This window comes from Ictidomys tridecemlineatus, chromosome 6 (assembly GCF_052094955.1).
Source record: "Ictidomys tridecemlineatus isolate mIctTri1 chromosome 6, mIctTri1.hap1, whole genome shotgun sequence".
In the NCBI taxonomy this organism is placed as follows: domain Eukaryota; kingdom Metazoa; phylum Chordata; class Mammalia; order Rodentia; family Sciuridae; genus Ictidomys; species Ictidomys tridecemlineatus.
The window spans coordinates 48,283,528-48,309,770 of record NC_135482.1 but is presented as its reverse complement, the minus strand read 5'-3'; the positions used below and the strand labels follow the sequence as shown (position 1 = coordinate 48,309,770).

Below are 26,243 nucleotides of genomic sequence, written 5' to 3'. Positions count from 1 at the left end.
GGTGAGAACTGTAACCTAATCAGTCCATCCTGGTTTGAATGAACTCAGTGGTATCTGTAGGTGGATGGGGCATGGTTGGAGGACAGGGGTCATTGAGGAGGGACTCTGGAAGGGTTCATCTTTCCTGTGGCTATTCCCCTTATCCTTCTGCTTCCTGGGCACCAAGAGGTGAGCAATGTTCTCTGCCATGCCCTTCCACCATGATGTTCTGCCTAACCTTAGTCCAGAGCAATGGGCTCAGTCTACTAGGGACTAACTAAATCTCTGAAATGGCGAGCCAAAATCAACTTTTCCTCCTCTAAGTTGTTCATGTTGGGTATTTTGGTCACATTGACAAAAAAGCTGACTAGCATGTGTGCCAATTTAAAAAATAAATAAATAGAAGATTAATGGAGCAGAGGAAGGAGTCAGGAGGAGGAAGAAGGGGAAGGAAAGAAAAAGTACTGGGGATTGAAGTAGAATATCTCCAGGGACACACAGCTTACAAACCCAGTGGGAAAAATTCAATGAGGACAGTTGAAGTGACTTTTTATATCAAAACTTGATACACATTATCAGACATAACTTCTAAAAGAATCACACATGACAAGTTAAAGGTAAAAAAAGGAAGGAAGACTGGCCCTTAACCCCATTGAAAATTTTGTTTAAATTTTAGGTATCTAATGAAATGAGTGTTTTTATGACGATTAATCCAAGGCAATGCTAAAAGCTTATAATGCCAGAATTATTTTTATTAGTTTATTTCAAGTTTTCTATTAGGAAAGCTTAATTTGCAATACTTATTTTCTTAGTTCAGGCCTGGTAGAGCAGTGATAATCCAGTGCATTCTACTAATAACCAAATGAACCACTCTGAACTCCTCTCACTATATAAATTTAACCAGCAAATAGCCACGATGATAGAACTTTGTCAGGCAGAGGAGCAGCCTCTGGTTTGAGTGGTCCTACAGAAGGACAGAGATGGAGATAGTGGACACACAACATTAGGTACTTCATAGTGTTCACTTTGCACAAGCCTATGGAGTAGATAGCTTTGACAAGAAATCAGGGATTTGTCCCTAGTCCTTCCTATCACATATTTGCTAATGAAACTACTCATAGACTTCCACATCACGGAGGTAAATCAAACAGACTGGCTTGTTGGGTTGTCATGGAGGGCTGTCCCATATTAAGGGACAGTGGCGAGGAGCAGAGGGAGTGAGAGAATGCAGCTGAGCTGCTGGCTGCTCCCCCTTACAAAGTTGACAGATGCTTCCTTGAGCAGCCTGTACCTGCTGCACTTAGTACCAAAGGAAAACTGACAATAGGCCTTTCATCTTAATATTTTAGAATAGTTTTAAATATTCCTTTGATAACAATTAATCATAGGTTCAAAGGAATAATTCAATGATTGCATTTTGGGGCTTATAATATTTTTACTTTTTTAGAATATTAAGAGAAATTATTTTTATACTGCTCTTGAAAATAAACATGTTTTATGTTCTTATATATCTTTGTTATAGTTTATGTTAAGAAAAATAAAAACAATACATCAGGTAAATGAACATAAGAACATAGATGAATATTTATGCAACTAAGAAGAAATACATTTGTGCCCCCTCCACAATGAAAATACATGAAGTTAGGTCATATATATAGTTAAATAATGTGTATATTCTTAAGAATTATATACTTATAAATTTCAAAATCCACAAATTAAAGTTTATATTTACTTTTTCTTTTACTAGCTATCTAAAACTACATTTAGTTGTAGTTGACTCCCTCTACTGGCTAAAAATGATTTTTGTGTGTGTGTGTGAAAACATTCTGGTCAAGATTTTGATATAAAATAAACATAATTTTTTAAACTTCTCATAAGTTAATCACATTATCATGCAATATGATTTTCATAACCAGAGGGAAATTTATATAAAAGAGAAAATGTCATCATGAATTAGAATAGAACAAAAAAGAAGAAAAAGCTATTTACTACACAGCATGGAAAAATTAATATTAATATTCAAAGCATTTTGAAATAAATGTTGTTGCTTAGTAAAATGTCTTGCAATTATATTCAAGGACAAATATTTTTTCTAACTGAATGAAAAACATCTCAGGCTCAGTTCAGAGATTTATGAGAAGGAAAACACTTCTGCTTAGTGTGTTTTTATCAGTCTCTTGAAAGATTTCTTTTTTTTTTTTTAAGAGAGAGTGAGAGAGAGAGAGAGAATTTTTAATATTTATTTTTTAGTTTTCGGCGGACACAACATCTTTGTTGGTATGTGGTGCTGAGGATCGAACCCGGGCCGCACGCATGCCAGGCGAGCGCGCTACCACTTGAGCCACATCCCCAGCCCTCTTGAAAGATTTCTAAAGTATATTTTTAAAAAGTAGATGCTCATATTCTGGTGATAAACAGACTTAGGATTCCAAAGTATCTGGTTGGTGGAACAATGGGTTGGCTAAATTTAATCCCTTATCCATGATTCCTTTTAACTCTTTTGATGGTAAGACCTGACCAGAGCTGACAAGAGGTTATGTAAGTATTTGTTCTGATCATTGTGAACATTGGTATATTTCACTGCATTAATATTAACTGTTTGATAATAGGGAGCTGGTCCTAGACTTCTCTGGGGGCAGGAAGTGCATATTATATAACATAGAGGTAATATTAGTATGAGGAGACTGTGTTATTTTCTCAAGACTGACAATCCAAGACAATACATCTGCTTTAAAGATTTAAATTAATGATTGTGAACAAATTATAAAACTAAAGGAAGCAAATTTCAGTATACAGCTAGGCAAAAAATAATAATAGCACAAATGTAGGTAAAGAAACTTAGTGTAGTAGAATATTTAATAATAAGAGATTGGTTGTTTTATACCGAGCTGCTGTCTTTTAAATACCTACTCTGTTCCCAGTCCTTGGTTAGTCATTTTACATAAACTATCTCTAATCTTCACAGTAATGGTATAAAATAAAAGTTCCAGTATCACCATATAGAAGGGAAAACTAAGGCTCAGTGTGGTCAAATGATGCGAGCCAAGATCATAGCTACTTCATGGAGGAGCCAGGCTCTGAGCCCTGTGCCTCTGAACTTGATGGAACTCTTCTGCCATCCAAAACAGAATGGGAATGAATCTCAATCAGGCTGAGAATACCAGGAGGAAGGGTAGGGGAGGCTAGAAAACAGCATCTGCTGAGATTAGAGGAGGATGAGATTCAAAGGCACAAGAGCTCTCCTCAAACATAAGGCTTCATGTAAAAAAAAAATAATAATAATAAAAACTTTTTCTTTCCTAACAGGAGCTGTGGGGATTTTGAATTCAGTTCAAGTTCAGGAGGCATTTTGTGATTTTTTCAGACTGTAAGATACACATGGGCAGGATATTTAGTCTTAATTGTTTTTTTTTTTAAATTTTGATTATTGGTTGTTTAAAACATTACATAGTTCTTGACATATCATATTTCATACATTTGATTCAAGTGGGTTATGAACTCCCATTTTTACCCCGTATACAGATTGCAGAATCACATCAGTTACACATCCACGTTTTTACATACTGCCATACTAGTGTCTGTTGTATTCTGTTGCCTTTCCTATCCTCTACTATCCCCCCTCCCCTCCCCTCCCCTCCCATCTTCTCTCTCTACCCCATCAGGGAACTAGAACATGGACAATTAATTATGTAGCAAACTATTCCTTAAATGTTCATTAAACTAATAAATGAGCTGACAAGAAATGAGAGGCCATGGTCTATCTTCAGCAGTGGCCTCTCCCAGCACAGCAGCTATGGTTTCCTTGCCTACATTCCAGACACTGGGTATAACTGCTGATTTTGTCCCCTACCACTGGGCCAGCCATTTAAGCTAGGAATGTGCTATCCTTTTATCCTCAGTATCTATGCAAACTGGCAGCCCAGAACAGATACTTAGAAAACTCCAGATGAATGAAGGAATATGGACCTGTTTCCTAATGGCTACTCTGACTTGCTGTGCTACACATTTCATTTTAGTAAAAAAGATCTTGCCTAACAATGTGCAGCTAACCCTGTTTCTTCAGGTGCAAAGGAAGAGCTAATACTTGTGATCACACTACAAGCAGAATTAAGCCCAGGATTTCATCTCTAGGACTAGAAGTATAAATCTCAATAATCCAAGGTTCAAAAACAACCACATTATCACCTAAAGAGAGTGCTGACCATACTATACAGAATACTAATTCTGAACAACTGGAACTAGATGTGTCTCTCTAAAAATGAGGGAAAACCCAATAAATCCTATACCAATATGATTCCTTTAGGCATATATTTAGGTTTTAATATAGATATTTCATATATATAACTTTCTAGTGTTTTTAGTACGAATTTTATTTTAGAATAATTTTAGGCTTATAACAAAATAATGAAGGTAGTACAGAGAGTGCCCCAATACTTCACACCTAGTTTTCCTTTTTATTAGCATCTTATATTTGTATGAAATATTCGTCATAACTAATGAATAAATACTGGTACTTTACAAGTAACTAAAATTCACACTATATTCACATTTTCTTAATTTTATCTCCGGTGCTTTTTCTGCTCCAGAATCCCATGCAGGATTAGCATGCTGCATTAGTTGTCCTGTCTCCTTGGGGTCCTCTCAGCTGTGGCAGTTTCTCAGACTTTTCTTGGGTTTGATGATCTTCACAGGTTTGAGAGGTGCTGGTTAGATAGTCTACGGAATGTTCCTCAGCTGAGATTTGTCTGATGTTTTTCACAGGATTAGACTGCAATTCCACATTACTGGGAGGAGGATGGGAAGGGCAAGTTGCCCTCGTCTTCACACCACATCAAGGACACGGACTAGAAACCAGACCCATGGCTGCTGCCGATCACCTGGCTGAGGCAGTGCTTGTGGGGTTTTTCTGCTGTGGAGTTTCTTTTTTCTCTTCCTTCTTTGGAAGGAAGCCATTATATGTAGCCCAGCTCAAGGAGTGGAGATTTATGTTCCCCCTCCCTGTTTCTTTCTTTTCCCCTCCCTCCCTCCCTCCCTCCCTCCCTCCCTTCCTCCCTCCCTCCCTCCCTTCCTTCCTTCCTTCCTTCCTTCCTTCCTTCCTTGTTTTTTAACTGTCAATGGACCCAATACTTTATTTTATTGATTTATTTTTATGTGATGCTGAGGATGGAACTCAGTGCCTCACATGTGCTAGGCAAGTGCTGTACCACTGAGCCACAACCCCAGCACCCTATGGTATTTTTAAAAGTATAAAAATATAGAACTGTCTTAATTAAAAAGAGAAAGAATTTGGTAAGATAAACAAGAGGCATTCTTTCCTGTGGAAGATTAAAAACTGGCTTTGGGAACTCTAACAATAACAGCACCTTGGCAATATAAGTGACACTGTACTGTCCAAGATGTTTTCAACTGAGATGTACTCTGTGGTTTTCATTTTCATTGGAAACAGGTGGGTTAGTCATTACTCTTCTTCATCTGTTGCAAATCTTATTCTTGAGAGTAGGTTAATATGTATTTGTTAAAAGCTTTGGATGTGGTATTTCTAAGCCCCATTGATTTGTTTCAAACCTATATATTATCTCTCTCTCTCTCTCTCTCTCTCTCTCTCTCTCTCATGTCTAACTAAAATGCAGAAGACCCAATCCACTTTCCCTGGGAATTTACTGCTGCTATGACCCCAGAGTTAATGACCTTAAATACACACAAGAAATCCGACCCTCCCCCTGTCATGCACTTGGCAAGGCCTTTATGATTAAAGAGAATCTTAACATAAATAATGCAAGATCAATAACGTAGTACACCAAATTGCATTTAAAATATTCATGCAATTCTTTTTAAAAAATAAAACCACAAATTGCAATTCGGACGAAGGCTTCTGAAGGGAAAGGGATGCAATCTATGAATGAGTCTGAATATCTCTCTCTGAAATAAATTTATAGAAGACTCTTCCACAGGCTTCTGTCTTTCTGGATTATTTCAGCATAGTTTATGATAGTAGTACAAAGTGCAGCGTTTCTGAAAATACTAGATAATATGGTGTGCTTGGCTCAGATACAGTAGATTTGTCTTCAAGCAATCTGTTGTGATTTTATAGAGGATATCTTTTCCTTCATTCTTCAAATATAGTGAAATAATTTACTAAAGCAGTAAAATAGCTCTTGCTATTGATTTAGAGTCAGATGGATAACTTGATTTAGAGCTTGCTTGCTCAGATTCCTGCTTTCGAAAACAAAGTATTTTCAAAATGTTCAGTTTAAAATGTGGTTAATAGCAAAATAATAAGACTACAGGATTTCAATAAAGGGCATTACTGAAAGCATCTTAAAAATGAAAACCAAATTTCCTAAAAATGGTTTAGAAATGATGCATCTCAGTTGTCATTAGTAAATATATGTCTCAGAAATATAATTTTGTATATGTATATATAAAAAATTTACTGATGTCTAAGAATTTATGAGCATAATTAAATCATCAAGAATGTTTTCTGAGCATAGTAAATTTTATCTTACCATAGATCAACAAAATGGTTTGACATCAAGAAAATTAAATTTTGTCTTAGGCCTTGACATACATCAATAAAATAAAATTCACTGTGCTTTTAGATATTAAAAAGCCTAAAATGTGATAGATATGACACATATTTATATTCAACTTTGAGAATTTTCTAGTGGAATAATTGCACACTGATCCAAACATTGGTAAATTTAAATTCTGTAAATTAAATAAATGTAAATCCAAGGGCACAATATATGAGTAATGGATAAACTTCCAATTATGTCCCTTTAGAACTTAGAATTGGATTGCTTGGGTCTGCCACATGGGTCACTCCCGAGAAAACTTGATTAATAGCATTATTAGATTGGGTTTGAGAAGACAAATTTTTATTTGTGCAGAATCATGAACATTTAAAGTCATGGATCCTAAATGGGTAAATCCAATCTGGATTATTCAGTTCAACAGAAAGAATCTCAAATGGTTTAGGACAACTCATATCATTTTTTAAAAATAATTATTCATGCAGAACTATCATATCAGGGAAAAATCAATGGAATTTAGTAGTTCAAGAACTGCCATTTACTTTTACATGACAATTTTTTTAAAAAGTGACAAGTTCTTTTTATTTAATGTGGGAACCTTCAAATCTTATAATTTAATATAATCCTTTACATATCTTGTTTAACAGGCAACAAGATGCACCGTTTCCATGTAGTTTTATCTATGGCCTCAATTCTTATTTTGATGGTTTAAGTTAAACCTGTTACTTTGCAAGTGGACCAAAAAAAATTACATATTAATAAAATTACAAACACTTATGATACTTTTGGTCAAATTCCATGAATATAATTTATGATAAAACTTACTAATATTTTGAATACCCCAGAGGAATTAATAGAATGGCAAAACTTTGATTTTCAGCATAAAACAAGTTAAAATGCTATATGTAAGCTCACAGATTGACTTGTGCAGTCAGCATTTTTGTCATGATACTGATATTGTTTCCTCTGGAACAGCTTTCAACTTTGAACTTGAATTTTGATGCAGTCTAAAATGTTAGTGCATCCTTACATAGGTACATACATAGGTATATATATATTGCATGATTATTAGGGCATGAAAAATGAAGCCAAACACGGGCAAAACAAGATGAATGATGACAAAAGACAGCAAGTTTGTGACCTGGGTATGTCTCTTTCTTGCTAAAACATATTTTTTGGGGGGATGAAAGGAGATGCCCTATGGAGAGTGTGTGTGGCCCAGTGTTTCGGCACTGATTCTGAGGTCTGGCACTTACTGCAGCTGTTTGGCTTTACCTCCAGGTGGCGAGCACTCTGAGGGCAGGGCCACGTCTTTTCTAACTCCGTATTCCTAGGTCCCTGTCAGCAAATTTTGGAGTCCAGAACAAATGGTGTCTAAAGTATGATGAGAAAACACTGCCTGTTCAAAAATCTCAAAGTCCTTTCATGGCCTTCTTCTCTTCTCTTACAAGCTCTTGAGCCAGAAAGGATGGAAATAGAATAGTGGCCTATTTTTCTTTGGCTAAAATCACTTATAACCCTTTCATCAAAAACATCCTTCCTTAATTTGTCTTAGGACCGTCAATCCTTCTACTTTCTCAAAGCATGATGGACAGCAGTAAACTCACCTTCTAAGAGCCAAAGCAGAAAGTATAAAAATAAGAAATAGAGCAGGAATTGTCTCTTATGATTCAAATGATTATTAGCCAGTGATTTCATTCCTAGACATGCATTTATTGATCACCTAACTATTGTGCCAGGTAGTGTGCAAGGTTTGGAAAATAGTGATAAGCAAAACAATCTCTACTCAAGGAATTTAGGATTTAAGAAAGAATGTACTGGGTTGGGAATGTGGCTCAAGTGGTAATGCACTTGCCTGGCATGCGCAGGGTGCTGGGTTCTATCCTCAGCACCACACAAAAATAAAATAAAAGATGTTTGTCTACCGAAAACTGAAAAATAAATATTAAAAAAGTTCCCTCTCTCTCTCTCTTAAAAAAAAAAAAGAAAAGAATGAGTGTACTAAGCAACTATAGTCTGCCTCAGAGTCACCTTATCAAACTATAGGTTCTTGGGTTCCCCTTCAGAACAGTGGAATTAGAATCTCCAGTAGTGGGGACAGAGGTTGATAGGTGTGTTTACTGAATCCCACACTCTCAGAACCATTGCCCACGCTGAGATGCTTGTCTGAAATATGCTCTGCTAGCCATCATCCTCCCTGCTCATCCTTCTTGGTCTTAATCCAAAGCTCCGTCTTTTGAGAATCTTTACTGACCTACCCTTCCTTTCCTCACCTAGAGTTAATTCCTTTCTTCTCTGACTGCCTACCTTGAACCCGTTTCTATCAATGACAAGCCTACCATATTGTGTAATTGACTGGTCTAAACATCTGCTTATCTTAGTATTCTTGGGCTCTGTCAACCTCAATCAGCCCTGTTCTCTTCTGCATTCTGGTACCTAGCCCAGAGCCTATAGGTTGTGAGTGGCCAGGAAATGTTCACTAAATTATAAAGTTGTTTTCACAAGACATAGAATTTTATTATTATTATTTAAAAATATCCTACTAGATGTATTCATTCAATTGTAATTTCTAAGTGCACTATTTGATATTCCAAATCAATGTGAAAAATTACCTTGTTTCACTTTCTGAATCCACCCGTCAGTTCAGTGTGGTCTGATTTAAACCCAATGAGAGCATTTTTAGCAAATAAAATTAGAATCCAATTCAAAACTTAAGGATTGTGTGTATCCAGAATGTGAAATATTTGGAGTAAAATTTTTCTATTCACAGTTCCATTAAAAATGCTAATTTAACTCTGAAATGCTTGTGTTACTCAAGAGATTACAAGAATTAAGGGAAATAGGCAAGGCATGGAGGATCAGGAAAAAATGTGAACTGGTTTAATTATCAACTTGATCACCAAATATGTCCACTAAATCTCTCACTTTAAATTCAGTCGCTATAAATGTTTGTGTCAGAATCTGTCCAAAATAAATACATCACATAATCTCAATTTTCTGTAATTTGTGAAGGAAATTACCATTTCAAAGAAGATCAGCACAAAATGTTGACTCATAGTCTTCTATCAAAAGATAATAATAATTGTAATTTTCTCATTTATACTTTACAATGAACATTACCTTCTTCAATATACTACAAGAAAATTGCAAACATGAAATCTTATTTGTTGTACAGACTTATCATGGTGACTTCTTCAATAATGTTACTCCATACATACACTTGGTGTTCCTCATCTTCTGAGTGGTCAAGACAGAAAATGGGAGTCATCTTTGATTCTTCCCTTGCCTACCATCCATCCATCTATCCATCCACCCACCCATTAGTCAAATCGAGGTCCAATGGATCGTGCTCCATAAACATCTTTGATGATTCCCTCTTCCTTCTTATGACTATGTCCACTGCTCTAGTGTAGGCTTTCATATCTCCTTCTTCACCTCCCTCTTTAGGTATGGGCAGTGATCCTTCCAACTTGTCCGCTGAAAATTCACCAACTGTTTCCATTGACAATGGCATCAAAATTCAGTCTTCAGCAAAGTATATCCCATCTTTTATGATCTGCTTCTCAGGCTCATTTACTATTTGGCTCTGGACCCTCAAAGTGTGCTTGCTATTTTACTTGTACTTTCTGGAACTTGTCAGGTGGTCTTGCTCCTCTTCAGCTAGTGCTCATGCTGCCACTGTCCCTAGGATCCTCTCCTCACTTATTGAACTGACAAGCTCTATTTGATGCACTGAATGAGACTTCAAGCATAGTTCCACAACCTTCTACTTATAGTTTGATTTGTGTATGTGTGTGTGTGTGTGTGTGTTTGTGTGTATGTGTGTATGTGTGTTCTATCTTTGTCTGTTGTCTCCCCTCTAGATTAAACACCTTGTGGGCAGGAGTGCTTCGTTTTGTCTTTGTTGCTCCCACAGCAAAAGGATTGCCTGGCATAAGAAAGATAGCCAGTAAATTAGGTTGAACAAATGAATGCTTATCTACTTTACCTGTACCTAGGACTGGTCCTGCTCAGAGCTGAGCCAGGAGCTATGTTAAAACATGTAGTAAGAGGCTCTAAAAGCGGAGTGATAAACAAGATCTTGATTAGGATCTAGAGATTTCTACTGCCTCCCTCCCCACACTCTCTTCTCTCTCCTGTCCTTACTGATTCTGCAGTGTAAGCTTTCATGGAAATAATGCCCAGTATTCGCAAGAATTTTTTTTTCAAACTCTTTGATTATTTTTATACAGCTGGTAAATATATTCAATGATTGATTTTTCTTTAGTCAAGTTTAACTGATTTGAAGAAACAGTGTTTTTATTCAGAAAAGAAGAGATTCTAATATTGGGATTATTGGTTCGCTCACCTGACCATTTATTAGAATCATCTGGGACAGACAGATGTCCAGGCCCACCACAGACCTGGGAAATCAGAAATCTTGGAAAATGCCTTGGGAATTTGAGTGGTAAATGTTCCCAGTCGGATGGTGGTAATCAGCTAGCTGGAATATCACTGGTTAAGGTGTAATATTCTTTCAGAAAGTGGAGTCATGGGTTAAGAACATAGATATTTGGTCCCTGACAGACTGAATTACAATCTAGATGCTCAACATGCCCTCCTCACCCTTAGAGACGGTGGAGTAACTGAAGCAGGGTCAGGGGTGATGCCACAGATGCAGGCATTGAGGAGTGGAAGGAATGGGAAGGAATGGAAGGTGGAAGGTTCACATTTTACCTCTTGAAACACTTTCATCTTTTTGACACCCTCACAGATCCAACGGTTGTTAACTCTGAAGACAGGAAACTCAAAATTGTTCTGAGATTTCTAATTTATTTATTTTAATTGTCTCCCCCTCCTTACCCCTTCCACAAACACATAGCCCAGGCTGGAAATTGATAAAATTGCTGAGAACCTGATTACTATTTATATAACTGTGTTTTTATGACACAATATGTTCCAGGTTCCAAGAATCCTAGTCATCTTTAGAAACGTAACTTATTCTTAGATTGAAAATGGTCTCTGTTACCCTAGAAAGAAAAGTCCAGTAAGTTACAGAACATAAATATTTATAACAGCCTGTTCTTTTTTACTAGACAATTTGTGGCAGAAAGCTATCTTTTTCTTGAATTTTGTAGACAGAGGGCAGTATGTACAAGCCAACTGTACAGGCAAAAGTGTATGTACAGATTTTATGGAAAATGCCTTATTTAAGATATCTTCATGTAATTTTAAAACTCAAAAGATTCTTTAGTCACTTATGGTAGCCTGGAATTTCTGCTAAGCATAAAAACAAAACAAAACAAAACAACAACAACAAATTACTATATAGCTCAGGGAGGTGTTTATTTCTTTGCTTCAGAAAATGTATGTATTTGATATCACCATGGCTTTGGAAAGGGTGCACACACAGATGTGATGATGAGCGTGGTGCCAGAAAACTCAGTAGTTAAAAATGATAACCGACCTTGTCATGCTGTCATTATGCAAATCAAAGACATGTATTGCCAAAGTGATTTATATTAGTGCTGTTGAAAGAGAATTAAAAATGTAATCTTCAGCAAATCATTTTACAATTAACATTCTATGGCTGTCTGTGCCTTAAAATGGTGATTCATATTGAACAGTAGCTGTATCGGTCTTTCCTTCAATTAGAAATGATATGGCACTTAAATTCAATGTATCCAGTTGACAAAATTAAATTAGTGGAACTTAAAAGATATTGATTTTCAATCTTATTAGGTGTCTTAGAAGTCTCCCATTTTTTTTGTGTGTTTTCGTTAATGCAGCTATTCTTTTTTTTTTTTTTTTTTTTTTTTTAAGAGAGAGTGAGAGACAGAGGGGGACAGAGAGAATTTTAACATTTATTTATTTTTTTCTTAGTTCTTGGCGGACACAACATCTTTGTTGGTATGTGGTGCTGCTGAGGATCGAACCCGGGCCGCACGCATGCTAGGCGAGCGCGCTACCGCTTGAGCCACGTCCCCAGCCCCAATGCAGCTATTCTTAGACTACAGGACAACAAATTGGTAGTTCTCTGGTGTAGGAGATAACAGGTAAATGGTACACCCTGTTTCCTGGGACAGTGTGCTCCTGGACATAGGATCACTGATCAAATCAGTGCTACACGGGGTCATCACAACACAGTTTCCATGGAGATCTGTCTCTTGCTGATTGCCCTTCAATTTCCTTTAAATCCCCTAACTAGTTTGCAGCCGTAGACTCTTCTCACTACTATCTACATAGTAGCTTGTTAGTCCTCCCAGACTGCCATGATGGCACTCATTAATGCCCAGGGATTACTACTACCCTTAATGTCCTGCTGATTTGGAGTCATTATCAGTTACCAGCACTGGAGAACTAAGATGGAGGACCTTTACCTAAGAAGATTACCAAGGCTTTTTTTTCCTCCCAATTTGTTGAGCCTAAGAGCCCACTCTAACTCCATCATTTTACAGATGGACTAAGAGAGAGCCAGTGTGGTTAATATTGAGGGTTCTCTAACATTTTAGAAAAATATGTAATAATTGCAACTAGAGTTAAAATTCTTTTAAACTATTTTTATAAAAGAATTCAAAACTGAATAGCCTAGAAGAATATGTTATTCTATGACTAAATAAGTATGGAAAACAGTGGGATAAACAAAGCAGATTTCCTTCCTGTAGAAATTCTTGCTAATGTTCTTTGTGAATCTATAAGAAGGATTATATACACACAAATTTTTGCTCTTTTCTTACTTAACACCCATGAGATCTATGAATCTACAGAAAGAAAATTGGCATATACTATTATAGAGATAAGGGATGACTATATAAGTTATTGACCAATTAGGAAATGTTTGAGAATGAAAGGAGGCACTACTAATACTTATTACTGGAAAACAGATGAGATTATGGTTTCTACACAGGCATAAATCAAAACATTTGAGGGCTAAAACTAATAGAAAGGCAGTCACAGTACTGATTTCTAAACTTGAAGGCTATCATGTACAAGAAGGATGAGTATTATTCTGCTTTGCTCTAGGAGGATAACAATAATAATAAAAATAATAGGGGGAAATCACATGAAGGAACACTTTTACATAATGTGAAAAAGAATCTTCTGCAATTAGATCCATCCAAAAAGGGAATGATTTCTATGAGGAAGATGTGAGGACTCCCCTCATTCCCCAGAGATAGATGCTAACCAGTGAAGGATGCTGTATTGGCTAGAAGTAAAGACTTCTAAGAATCAGTTAACATTTTTATGATTCTAAGATTTGACTAATAGGAATGTATGGCAATGTACTGAAACATTACCACATTTCAATCCAAAGAAATGCAATGGTTTAAAAGGAATACTCAAAATGTCTTACAATCCAACTTTTCCCAATATGCCATTTGACCAAAGGTACATGAGGAATAGACTACTGAACAAATGAAACACCACTAAGCTTAAGTAACAGACTTTCACACAAGTTAAAATCACACTGAACACTTTGTCACAAGGCCTTTGTCTCTGAAGTCACCTGTGCATCTGTGTAAAAATCATTGCTCTGAAAATACCCAGAGGCAGTGATGTGAGAATTAAAGATTTTGAAGGTTCACACTTAAGTACAAGTAGTAGATGAACAAAGGGTAAACAACAGAAGGAACCATGATGTCCTTCAAATTAAATTTGTTCATTTTTACAAAGAACAATAACACAAGGATATAAATAAAGTATCTTACTCAATACCACTCAGTAAGTTAGGAGCAGAGTTGAAATCATAACTTAGATATGGATCTGTTTAGGACAGGAACAAAATGTTAAAATTATTCTTATTCTCATGTAGGAAAATAGTATATTAATAAATTGAGATTAATTTTTATTAAATTATAAATTCTGGATAGCTAATTTTTTTATATAAAAAGTAGTCATATATGTAGTTTGGGGAATAAATCTCTAACTCTTCTACTTCCTAGAAAGGGAAATTCAAAATAATGATAACACAGTAATAATCTTTTTAGCATGAATTTTCTTTACTAATGATGTTATATAGTAATATAGGATCAAAATATCCCATTGCGTAGGTGAAAAGGCAAGTGATCTTTTTTGTTTCTGTGACTAAAATACCTGACAAGAAAAATTTTAGAGGATGAAATGTTTATTTGGGGTTCACAGTTTCAAAGGTCTCAGTTGATGGATGGCAGACTCCATTGCTTTGGACCCACAGTAAGGAAGAACACCATAGTAGAAAGATGTGGAGGAGGAAAGCATCGCAGGACATGGAATTGGGAAGCAGAGGGAGAACACTGCTCAAAGAGGACAAAATATAAGCCCCAAAGGCATGCCCCTAAATATCTACCTCCTCCAGATTCACCCTCCCTGCCTAGGGAACACTACCTAGTTAATCCATTCAACTAGATTAATACACTGATTGGGTAAAACCTCCCATAACCCAATCATTTCACCTTTAAACTTTGTTGCATTGTTTAAGATATGATCGTTTGGGGTACACTGGTATCTAAACCATAACAACTACTAAAATCAAACAGCTACAATCAGAAGAACTGGAATTCTCACCCCCATTACATTATTTGAAAATAAGTACAATAGTATCCCCATTGTGCTTACCTGTTCTCTATGAAAATTTTTGTTTTGCCAAAGCTATTTCTGATATTTCTTTATGTGGAAGCATTTTCACATAGAAAATCATAACAAAAACCTTATATCCATGGATCCGTTTGTCCTCAGGTCTTCACTTACCAAGATACTGGGACAACAGTCTCAAGGACCTGGTCTTGAGCAGCGTTCAGTAAATATCTTTTGAGTAGGGGCAAAGAACAAATTGAAGTTGTTCAGTTGAATTTCTACACATGGGAAACCTCTGCAAAACAAATTTTTTCATTTTCCTTTAAATTTGAGAGTGCAAATAAGAAGTTCTGCACACACACCTAGTTCCACTGTGGAGTTTTCTGAGGCACTGCAAATCAACACACAATAGCAAGTTGTGTGTGTACAAAGCAATTACAGATGTTGAGTAAAAAGCACATTGATTTGATGAAATGGGCATTTCTTTCATTAAGTCTACATGCTACAAATCCAGTTGCACAGTGATAGGAGAAAATATGGGTTAGAAAATTAAAACAAAATAAAATATATAAAAGGGTAGGAGAGCATCATAGCCTTGTGTCATAATACACTGACATTCTTATAGACCAAAATAATAGTTTGGGAGTTGACTTAGTCCACCATTACATTTAGGAGACTCTGGGAATTCACACTTGAGTAGTGAGAGAAGATGGTTGGTATGTAGATCTGCTAAGTTGGAAATAGCTTTTGGAAAGCCAGCTCTGGCCCTCCCACAGTGAGAAGTTTCTGACATATCTGAACAGCGTACTGGCAGCCATTGCTTTACACATATCAGCACATTTTTTAGCAAACTGCCTCTATGATACTTTCACAGAAGAGGAGCAGATGGGTGTCATTGATACCTATAGGAACAGAGCACTTGTGTGACCTCTGCTGGGTCCGAGCCAGGCAGAAAGGCTCAGAGGTGAGGTGACGCAGCCTGTTCAATGCACTTACAAGCTAGTATACCACCCTGCAGCTCTCTTTCTCTTGCTGTGTTCACTTGAAAGCCATATGTGGTGACACAGATCAAAGTGCCTGGGTCATGGAATTACCACCTAGAGGACAGACACCCTGGACTCTCATATACCTGCACTGGAATTGGCGAAACAAAAAAGCTGACTTGGAGTTACGCCCTACATTCTTCGCCATGTGAAGGGTAGTCATTTCCATTTTGTAGATAAGGAAAGTAATTGAAGGTCATAAAGTAGAGGTATTTATCCAACCAGTAGAGTGATAATTTCACATATCCAACAGTGCTATGGCTTGAAGTTATTCTAACTACTGATTTGTGCCTGTAATAATTTGATCTTTATTCATTTGAAGAAATTGCTAGACCTGCTGCCTTAGAAAATTGTAAAACTGTGTGGAAATTGACTCATGGTTCATAAATTAGCTATTATGTTAATTTATTTTTCTCATTGAAACTGTTGAACATTTTGTCTAGATCCAATAACTGGCTCTATCCAACTTCAAGAGAACCAGAAATGTAGGGGAGCAGAAGGATACACATGAGCAGTAAATGTCTTCCCTACAGAGAATGATACCAGAATTGCTAGGAACTGGCTAATGATAATGACCTATATTAGTGCATATTCACTAGTATAAAACTGTAGTGTCCAACCTATCATCATGATTAGTGTCTCTGTTTTCACACTGTGATCTGGGGGCAAGAACAATAAAATTTTAAAAGCTTAAGCACCTATTTATAATTGATCTGACCTCTAACAACGAATGAAGCAGCCTGTCACGGAGCTGTAATATTTTATGTCCACAGAGGCCCCAAAGTATATTGCAATCGTATATAGAAACTACACTCTATTGAGCAGGGTATTTTTAGCACAGTTCTCAAAGCCTCACTGAGCTGGAAGAATCTGAGGCAGTAAAGTTAACCACTATCTTTATTTTGTCCATTAAGATCAACTGGACCCTCAAAAAGTGACACCAGTTATCAGACGTGAAAGCAAATTTCCACCAGCCACTCAAATGTGTCCTGAAGAAAGAATATTAACTGACAGCCTTGGCATTTAGAGCTAGTTAAACACATACAGTATGCAGTTAGGTTAACTGACCAAACCACTTACATTGTAATAGTATAAAAGGTAAAAATCTCTGTTTCTAAAGGCTCTAAAAATAAAGAATTCTCTAACACCACAGCTCAAACCTCTCAAAGTAGATATACTCCTTCTGGATTTTAAAGTCAGAATTAGATAATTCTGTGCATGAGTCTCAAAAGTGCACACAGATGTGTGTGGTGTGTATCAACACATGGACTCATCATGGCGTGGTAGAATGAAGTACTACTTCAAAATGTTCAGTTTCCTGTCATAGGACTACAGAGCTGCATCCTTGGCCACGTGACTTTACCGTGCCTCTCCATGGAATAGGTAGAGTACATATTCCTGCCTCACTAAGTTGGCCAGGGACTCTGGCATGAGTGACAGACAGTGGTGAGGTGAGATCTTAAGAGGCAGCACATGCCTCCTTCTACTCAGTCCTCGTGCTCTTCTGCCATCTGCCAGTGAAGGAACGTGAACTGGGTGGCTGCCACCGCAGAATGAAAGACATGTGAAGCAGAGCTGAAACCAGCTGGCATCTGAAACAAAGCTGCTCTGGCCATCCCATGGACCCCGGAATGAGGAAACAAGCAAAGGTTATTTTCAGTACTATACTGAGGTTTTAGGGTTATCTGTTATGGTGTGTAATAAAGAGCAAGCCTCACTTGTAAAAAAAAAAAAAAAAGTGGGGGGATGGGGCAGGGTGCACAGAATCTCTTTTTAAAATGTATTTCCAGGGCTGGGGATGTGGCTCAAGTGGTAGTGCGCTCGCCTGGCATGCATGTGGCCTGGGTTCAATCCTCAGCACCACATACAAAGATGTTGTGTCCACCGAAAACTAAAAAAAAATAAATAAATATTTAAAAAATTCTCTCTCTCTCTCTTTAAACAAAATGTATTTCCAAAGCTACTACAAATTCTGCATTCTTTGAAAACATAGCTTCTTGAAAGCAGGTATAAAAAGAATAGAAATACCAACGAAATTAAGGAGGATAGACATATGAGTATTTGCAAGATAAACAAAATAGATGGAATGGATTTGGTAATATGCATATAAATTCTAAGGAGCTACTGATATTCTTAAAAAAGATTGCAAAAATTCTATGTAAAAAGGGTTTAACTTTCCTAAGAGCATAAGCAAGAAAGAACCTCACTTTTCTTTGATAAGACTGTTCTTGATGATGCTATATCTTGACTTTAAGAGGATTCCTCTAATTCAGAAAGACTAATACTGTTAGATATAGATATGAGTTTACTGAAGAAACTAGACACTCAAAAGAGAAAAACACTACAATAAACATACTCCCAAGATAAAAGAACCACCTCGAGGGCTAACATTTGCAAAAGTGAAATGAAGAAAAACAGTTTGGGTTTTAAATATTTGGGTTCATAGTCTACCATCTATAAAAATTTTCATATTACCTTTAATTTTCAGGATTGGGTTTCAACTATGAGCAACAAATAATTCAAATAATAGTGGCTTAAACACTACAGGATTTCTTCTTTCTCATAAAAGAGTCTAAAGACAATAAATGTGGGGCTGGAGGGTTCATCATAAGCCCAGGACTCTAGCTTGTTGCTTCACAATGCTTAGCACATGGTTCCTTCTCCTCCTTAAGCTCTACAATATTCTCCCAGAATCCAGCTACCATACTCATGATAAGGAAGCAGAATAGAGGAAAAGATAACCAGGATCACCTTCTTTGGATAGGCACTTTCCAGACATTCCATGAAATAGCCTAGCCCATGTCACAACAGTCAAAACTTAGATCCACTGGTAGCTTTAAAGTAACATGGAAAGATGGAAGGGTAGGGAAGAGAAGGGGAGGGGGACAGGAAGGAAGGAAGGAAGGAAGGAAGGAAGGAAGGAAGGAAGGAAGGGAGGGAGGGAGGGAGGGAGGGAGGGAAGGAAGACCAAATAGTGGTTCTTTTATTAAAGAAGGGAAAAATGGGTATTGGGGACCAGTAGCCTCTGCCTCAATTCTTATTGTTTTGAGACTGCAACATACAGGTAAGAAACAAGCCTGCCCCAAATCATTATGGCAAGTGAAGACGTGAACTTTACAGAAATAAAACAAAAGCATTTCATTTTGAGACCTAAACAAACATTAATAGCATTAACCCACAAAATACCAGCATATATAAAACACTAAGGCAACATCTGTAAGCCCCTCCCTTCCCTCCTTACTTCCTTCCTTTCTTCATTGGTGCTAATAAAATGCTAAGTCCAAGTTATTGCTACCATTATCCAAAACAACTCAGTGGTCAATTAAAAATGATTTGTGGGTTAACTAGGTTAACTAGGTTTTCTTCATGCAAAACATGTTAATCTTGATGGCTAGTACCAATGGTCTAAATTTGATGCAGAGAGGCACATGTTATCCTTCACCCTGTCATATTTAACTTTCTCTAAGTATATTAAGAAAAATCATATTGATATTAATCTTTCCCTACATATGAAATATTTTGAATATACATAATAATGTAGATTATTGGAAGTTTTTGCCAATAAAAGTATATGCCTTTTTCATAATGAAAATATGAAGATAGTGAGCAAAATTGAATACTTTCTAGGTGCCTCACACAATGCTATGCACTTAAAGTTACTTATTTAACTAACTCCTTTTTCAAAACTAAATCTAAAAAGAAGCTCAATTATATTTTCCAATTTATAAAATAGAAACTTGAAATGGGTAATTTTCACAAAATTGAAAGGTGGTCATGACAGAAAGTGAGCCAGGATACAAGTTTAAACCTCACAGGTTATAAAACTGAAGAATTAATCCCTGCTTTAGTGTACATGTCTTAAGGAAAACATTTTGGAGATAACTAGATACACACATTCTCTTATTTTTATACTTCTTCTCTATCTTATCAAAATCTTTTAATCCTAATTAAAGCAATATTCAGAAAACTCCTCCTCTATTAATCACATTTAGTATACAGCAGACTCGTCATAATCACTGGATAGTTGTGGAATAACTGGATGAACTATGAAATTATTGTACTTTTAGTAATTTGATTTTAATCAACTTTCTAATACATTCATACTGTACAAATGATTTTTATTTTATACATACAAATCCTTCCCAATATCATATACACTTTTACCTCTCAGAATTTCTATTATAAAACATCCATCACTGAAGGCTAGTAGTGCTTTTAAAATAAAGAAATGATTGCAAATATTTGGATTTGTGTGTATGCAGCTTACTGAAACATTCTAGGAACAAAAATAATGACTGCAAAATGCATTATTATTTAAGATCAAATTACAAGTTCTTTTACAAACTTAATGATCAATAGCCATCTCCTGAGTTTACAAGTCATAATTATCTATCCAAAAGAGCTTGAATCTGAAAAATATGTCAATTACACACTCATTTTTTTTTCAAAGTAGGTCACACAAAGAAGACACAAGTTGTTAACCTATAATATTCTTTTTCTTAACCCAGAGCCTAACTGGAACACTAACTCAAGAATGCAAGTACAGTCATCTACAAAGAAGAGATGTGTCTCATATATGCTATTTCCTGTGCCAGTAATGCAGGGCAAGGTGCCAGAAGACAGCATTGAGTTGGGCTGAGATGCAGGGATAGAGGCCACCTCTCTCTCTCTCTCTCTCTCTCTCTCTCTCTCTCTCTCTCTCTCTCTCTCTTCTCTCTCTCTCTCTCTACCCCCTCCTCACCACCTACTTCCTCTTCTCCTCCTACCTTTGGTTGCCCTGCCTGTCACTGAGAATTTAATAGCATTATTTCAAAATTAGAATATTCTGTACTCTTGGAAAGAAAAGATGTTTAACAAGTGTCAAAAGCATGATTATTAACATAAAAATTAAAATCATTTATATCTTTGTTGGTTGAGTAACAGAGGGAGATTGAGAGACTCCTCTCCTAGCTCTGGAGCCGCGTGGAGCCCAGGGCTCTCCTAGACATGTGCTTCTTCTTGGGGGGCTCTCATTAGGTATTTTCTCTGCTGTTGGATTTCATTATTTTAAGGAGAACCGTTGGATAACTAAAGAAGAAAATAATCTGTTTTATAGATTAAAACAAAACAAAATGAAGTAGAAAAAGAAACAAGGTCTTTGTTATAATCAACTTTAAAAAGATTAAAATTGAGAAACACTTTTGGACTATCATTAAACTGGTATTATAACACATTGGACTCAAAAGTGATACTAAAGTATTCATGTCACATAAGTGATTTTTGCCATGTGGCATTCACATGTCTTACATTTACTCTTAAGGACTGTGGGATGAAGGTGCGAGAACTGCATAAGATCACTTGTGCACTGTTGTGGGTAGGAGCATGCCCTGAAAAAGAATGTCTTGTCCAATTAGACCAGTTTATGGTGATTTACAAAATATCTGCTTGTTTAGTCATTAGAATTACAAATAAAAATGGAAAATGAGTACTTGCTATCGAAACTCCATTTGCAAGAACATACCTTGATGGAGCACTATTTGGAGTCAAGTACAAAGGTAGGCAAGAAAAGAAACAGATCATAATAGTTACATTCTAAAACCATAAGGGGTTGCACAACAATCAAGTGGTAGTCAGCTTTTTGTCAATGTGGCCAAAATACCTCACAAGTACACATTAGAGGAAGAAGTTTATTTTGGCTCATGGTTTCAGAGGTTCAGCCCATAGTCGGCCAACCATGTTGCTCTGGGCCCGAGGTGAGGCAGAACAACAGGGCAAAAGGGTGTGGCAGAGGAAAGCTGTTCACCTCCTGACAGCCAGGAAGCAGAGACAAAGCTCTATTTACCAGGGACAAAATATTAACCCAAAAGGCACGCCCCCAGTGAACTAATTCCTCCAGCCACACATAACCCACCTACAGTTACCATTCAATCCATTCAAGTGGATTAATGCACCAGTTAAGTCCTACCTCACACAATATAATCAATTCACCTCTAATCATGTTTGCATTGTCTTTCATAGAAACTTTTGGGGTACTCATCATATCAATGCATAACAAATAGGAAGACAGTTATGGTTCTGAACTGTACATGGAAAATGGTTAAAATGAAAAGTTTCAGGATATATACATTTTACCATAATAAATAAAATCAGGAAAGAATTCTTCATATTGAGTGGATTAAGTGGTCTGTGGTGGCTAGTAATAAAGGCAGCATTGATTTTGTTTAGTACACATGATGTGTCAAGGACCTGACTCTTAATATTTCAAGTACATCTGTACCAGATTGTAGGTTTGTAAGAAATCTGCTTTAATTCAAAAAATTGAGAAATATGTTGATAAGAAACATTCTTTATAGCTGGTATCCAAAGCATCATAATCAAATGGCCCAATATCAAATAAATTAAAACATTAAAGTCACATGAAAATGATACTTTCCATTGGTATATTTGATGATTCAGAGGAGTCTTTAAAGAATTGTGCTGGGTCTAGATCCTATCGTGATGAAGAGTAAATCTGCTCCCAACAAAATACTGAATAAATAAGTACAGTCCTTCCTTGGCATCCATGAAGGTTGGATCCAGGATCTCCACAAGGTCAACAAAAATCTTCAGATGCTTCAGTCCCTTATGTAAAATGGCATAGAATTTTCCTATAACCTACATAGTCATTCCATATACTTTAAACCATCTCTAGCTTACTTAATAATACTTAATAAAATGCAAATGTTATGTAAATGGTTGTTTAGAGAATAATGACAAGAAAAAAGTCTGTATATACTCGGGAAAGATGCAGGTTTTTTTCATCAAATATTTTTAATCCATGTTGGTGGACTCCACAGATGTGAAACCCACAGGTAAGGAAGTACAACTGTTTTTATGGTAAAAAATAATATACAATATGGAAAAAACATAAATCTACCATTTTATAGTTTTTTTTAAAATTTTCATTTGTGGCAAAGACTGGTAATAGAGAAACCAATGTCCCTTCTCCTTCTTCCTTCACGTGGAACACTGATATTTTAGAGAAATAGCAATATCCTCAGCTGATAAACTATCTATCTCTAAATGATTTAACTACATATTTCTATGTGACTAAATTCTGGCTGATAAGATGAAAGTGAACACTTTTGGATGGATTTCTGGGAAAGCTCCTTAAAACAGAGGGCTGACTTCGCTAGGATGCAACTCTTCCTCTTACCTTCTTCCTCCCTTGGAACCTAGATGAGGTAGCTGCAGCTCTACAGCTCTGTTGGGGGCCCAGGTAATAACCACATGTTAAGAACGTCCAACAGGAAAAATGGAAGGCTTCAAGTCCCCACAGAGACTGTAGCATCACCATATATAGACCACGAGTCTCTAAATTTTTCATCACAGGAGAAAAAGAGTCCACTAATTTTTTAAAAGCCTCTCTGTCTTTGGGTCTTTATAACTAGCAGTTGCATACAATTTCTAACCCATCCATCAGGGAGAATAGGAGTAAAATGGGTATGTCATCCCACTGAAATGAGAATCCTCTTCAAATTTTAACTAAAATGCCTTGTAGGATTTTAACCTCATTGTACAACACATGAAAGTTTTATTCCAAGCGAAATCAAAGGAGAAAAAGTAGCTTCTCTTATGACATTTCAGAGGTAAATCTGCTGAAGGCCATAGAACCATCACCACAGGGTATCATTCTAAACACAGATGCTTATTGCTTTCTGCCAGGAGAGAGCTGGTTTTCGACATAAGCTGCAACTAGGATAGGCACAAAGGAAACGTGTGGCCCACACAGCAAGAGCAGCAGGAATCAAAGTTGCTTGCTTTGTAAATCCTGAGATCTGAATGGTATATATGCTAGGCTCTCAGAGGTCTAGTACAATAAAATTCCTATTTTAATTACAGCAGCATACTTAAAGTGCTATCATTAAGGTTGTGTCAGCAATTACTTTTTTACAACCTTATTTTCCAGAGAATAATAAAAATACATTTGGGACTGATACCTTGGGCTGAAAGTTGGCATTCAGCTCTCCACCTGCATGCTTTTCTTTGCTTCTGACAAATTGGGAGAATGCCTGCAACGTGCTTCCTTGAAATTGTGAAAGAGAAAATTCTCAACGAAGAGACCTCAAAATTGCTTTGCCTTTGATTGTCTGAAATTCAGGTCTGTGAACTGTCAGGGCAATCACCGCTGTCATGTTTCAGGATGAGAAATGTGGTCTCTACGGCAACAACAGCTCAGCATGATTAGTGCTCAGAAATTAAAATCACCTCCTTGAACTGTACTCTAAAGATGGGAACCAGAGTCAAGGTGTAGAAGTATTCATTTTTTTTCAGTACACAGAGGATGACACATACATTCTTAAAAGAAAGAACAGACTCAGAATGAATCTACTTGAAAAGGTAACTCCTGAAATAGAACTTTCCATAGATGGAAGGGAATAAACACCCAAGTTTTATAAGTGGTAGAAGGTGAGTTAAAAAACCATAGCAAAAAGGCAACATTAGAGGATTCATCATTAGAAAGAAGTATCACTAGAAAAATTGATGTTTAAAGAGTGATTGTAAAACTGGTAGTATGATTCAACTTTAGTAACAATGATAAATATAATTGATATAATAACTAGAATGTATTGAATAAACTGTGGGCAGGCCTTTAGATAGTATTCTTACATAAATGAATTCTTTAACACCAATGACAATCCTATGAAGTAGGTAGTTTTATTCTTCCCATTTCACAGATGTGGAAACTGGGGCAAGGGGAGGTTCCATTGTCCCCAGCACAGGGCTGGGAAGTAAGCAGGGAAACCTCCTTTATCCACCTCAATACTAAGGAAAGAAGAATGCCTTTGGTCATGTGCAAGTCCTCTGAATAGAAAGCTTCCTTGTAACAGACTTGTATGGTTTTATGTAAGAAAAAAATAACCAGGTTTTAAGATACTCATGCAGAAAGTAAGAATAATATGCTTATAATGTTGAAATAAAGGATGAGAAGAATTTTCTTGGGCATAGAAAAATGATTGAAAAGGAGAAAGAATTCGGGAGCAAAGAAAAGTTATAGGAACAAAGTCACTAAAAAGACTGTGAAGTCAGTGACAAACACTCTCAGCCGCCCAGCGGCAGTAGCAGGGGAGCCTGGCAGGATAACAAGCCCACAGCCCAGACATCAATTTCTGACTTGCTCCATATTGCCTGGAGTAATTCTAAGACTTCTTTATGACAAAAGTGAAAATCTGATCAAACTTGGTAGGAAGATAAAAAGTTTAAGTGGCAGCTGGAGGAAAAAAAAAAAGGAATAGAGGTGACAAGAGAAGAGAGAACTGGAGAACAAAGGTGCAGGAGGGGGAAAAGGAGGGTGTCGGGGGAAAAAAAGTCAAGAAGTTGTCTGAGAAAATAGGCCAAATAAGCAGGGCAATTGATCACAGATGGCGGAACTTCCAGATACAAAAGCTGCCATTACTAAGACAGATCTTCCCATAATCCAGTTTCCTATCATTTCCAGCATGAATCTATCCCAGGGGGGATATGCAATTGCATGAGACTGGACCCACAGGCTCCCCCACTCCACTCCGGCTGACTAGTAAGCAAAGATGGTCCTACGGTGTTACACTGTTGAATAAGAGGAGGAATCAAGAGATGGAGACGTGACAGGTGCCACACCCAGGAGAGAACAGAGAAGGTGAACTTACACTCTGAGTATTTGAATTGATGCCTATCTACTGCTAAAAGTCCCTGGGGATTGAGGGGGAAAGTGATGTGAAAATTTTAAAGAGATACTGGGACAGAGCTTTGCTAAGTAGATAAATTGGTGTCATAAAAGCAGAATGGAATTTGACAAGATCCATTGTGACATTTTCCGGAAAAAGATGAAGTCTTCAAATTGAATATATATATCAGTGCTTGCTTTGACATGAAGTGGCTTTTCGAACCTTTTCATTTATTTATTTATTTTGGAATTGTGTTAAGAAAACTAACATTCTGGAATTCACCAGGCTAGGCAGAGTGACAATGATTCCTCAGGGATTTTCAGGTGCAGCTGCAAATCGGCAGAGTTTGAAGAGTTAGCCAAGTTCATGAGTGCATCTGGGTGGGTTAAATAAAACATGGCACTCAACAAGGGTCGGTTTCCTTCCCTTTGGTACAAGGAGGCTACTGTGTTATTACTCTAAGCTGCACAAGCTGCTTGTTAGCTTAGGTTGCA

General features: G+C 36.8%; 1 protein-coding gene and 1 long non-coding RNA gene across 24 annotated transcripts in view; one reads left to right on the top strand and one right to left on the bottom strand.

The window, feature by feature from the left end:
- Grip1 (glutamate receptor interacting protein 1) overlaps positions 1 to 26,243 on the bottom strand; it is a 666,343-nt gene that overhangs the window by 285,487 nt on the left and 354,613 nt on the right. The window lies entirely within an intron of this gene.
- The window catches only part of LOC144378624 (uncharacterized), a 65,780-nt gene that overhangs the window by 36,260 nt on the left and 3,277 nt on the right, over positions 1 to 26,243 (top strand). For 6 of the 12 annotated variants that reach the window (XR_013440510.1, XR_013440512.1, XR_013440519.1 and 3 more), the window contains one exon: positions 20,596 to 20,763. This is a non-coding gene — a long non-coding RNA (uncharacterized LOC144378624). The other 6 variants (XR_013440513.1, XR_013440528.1, XR_013440525.1 and 3 more) reach the window with 4 other exon arrangements.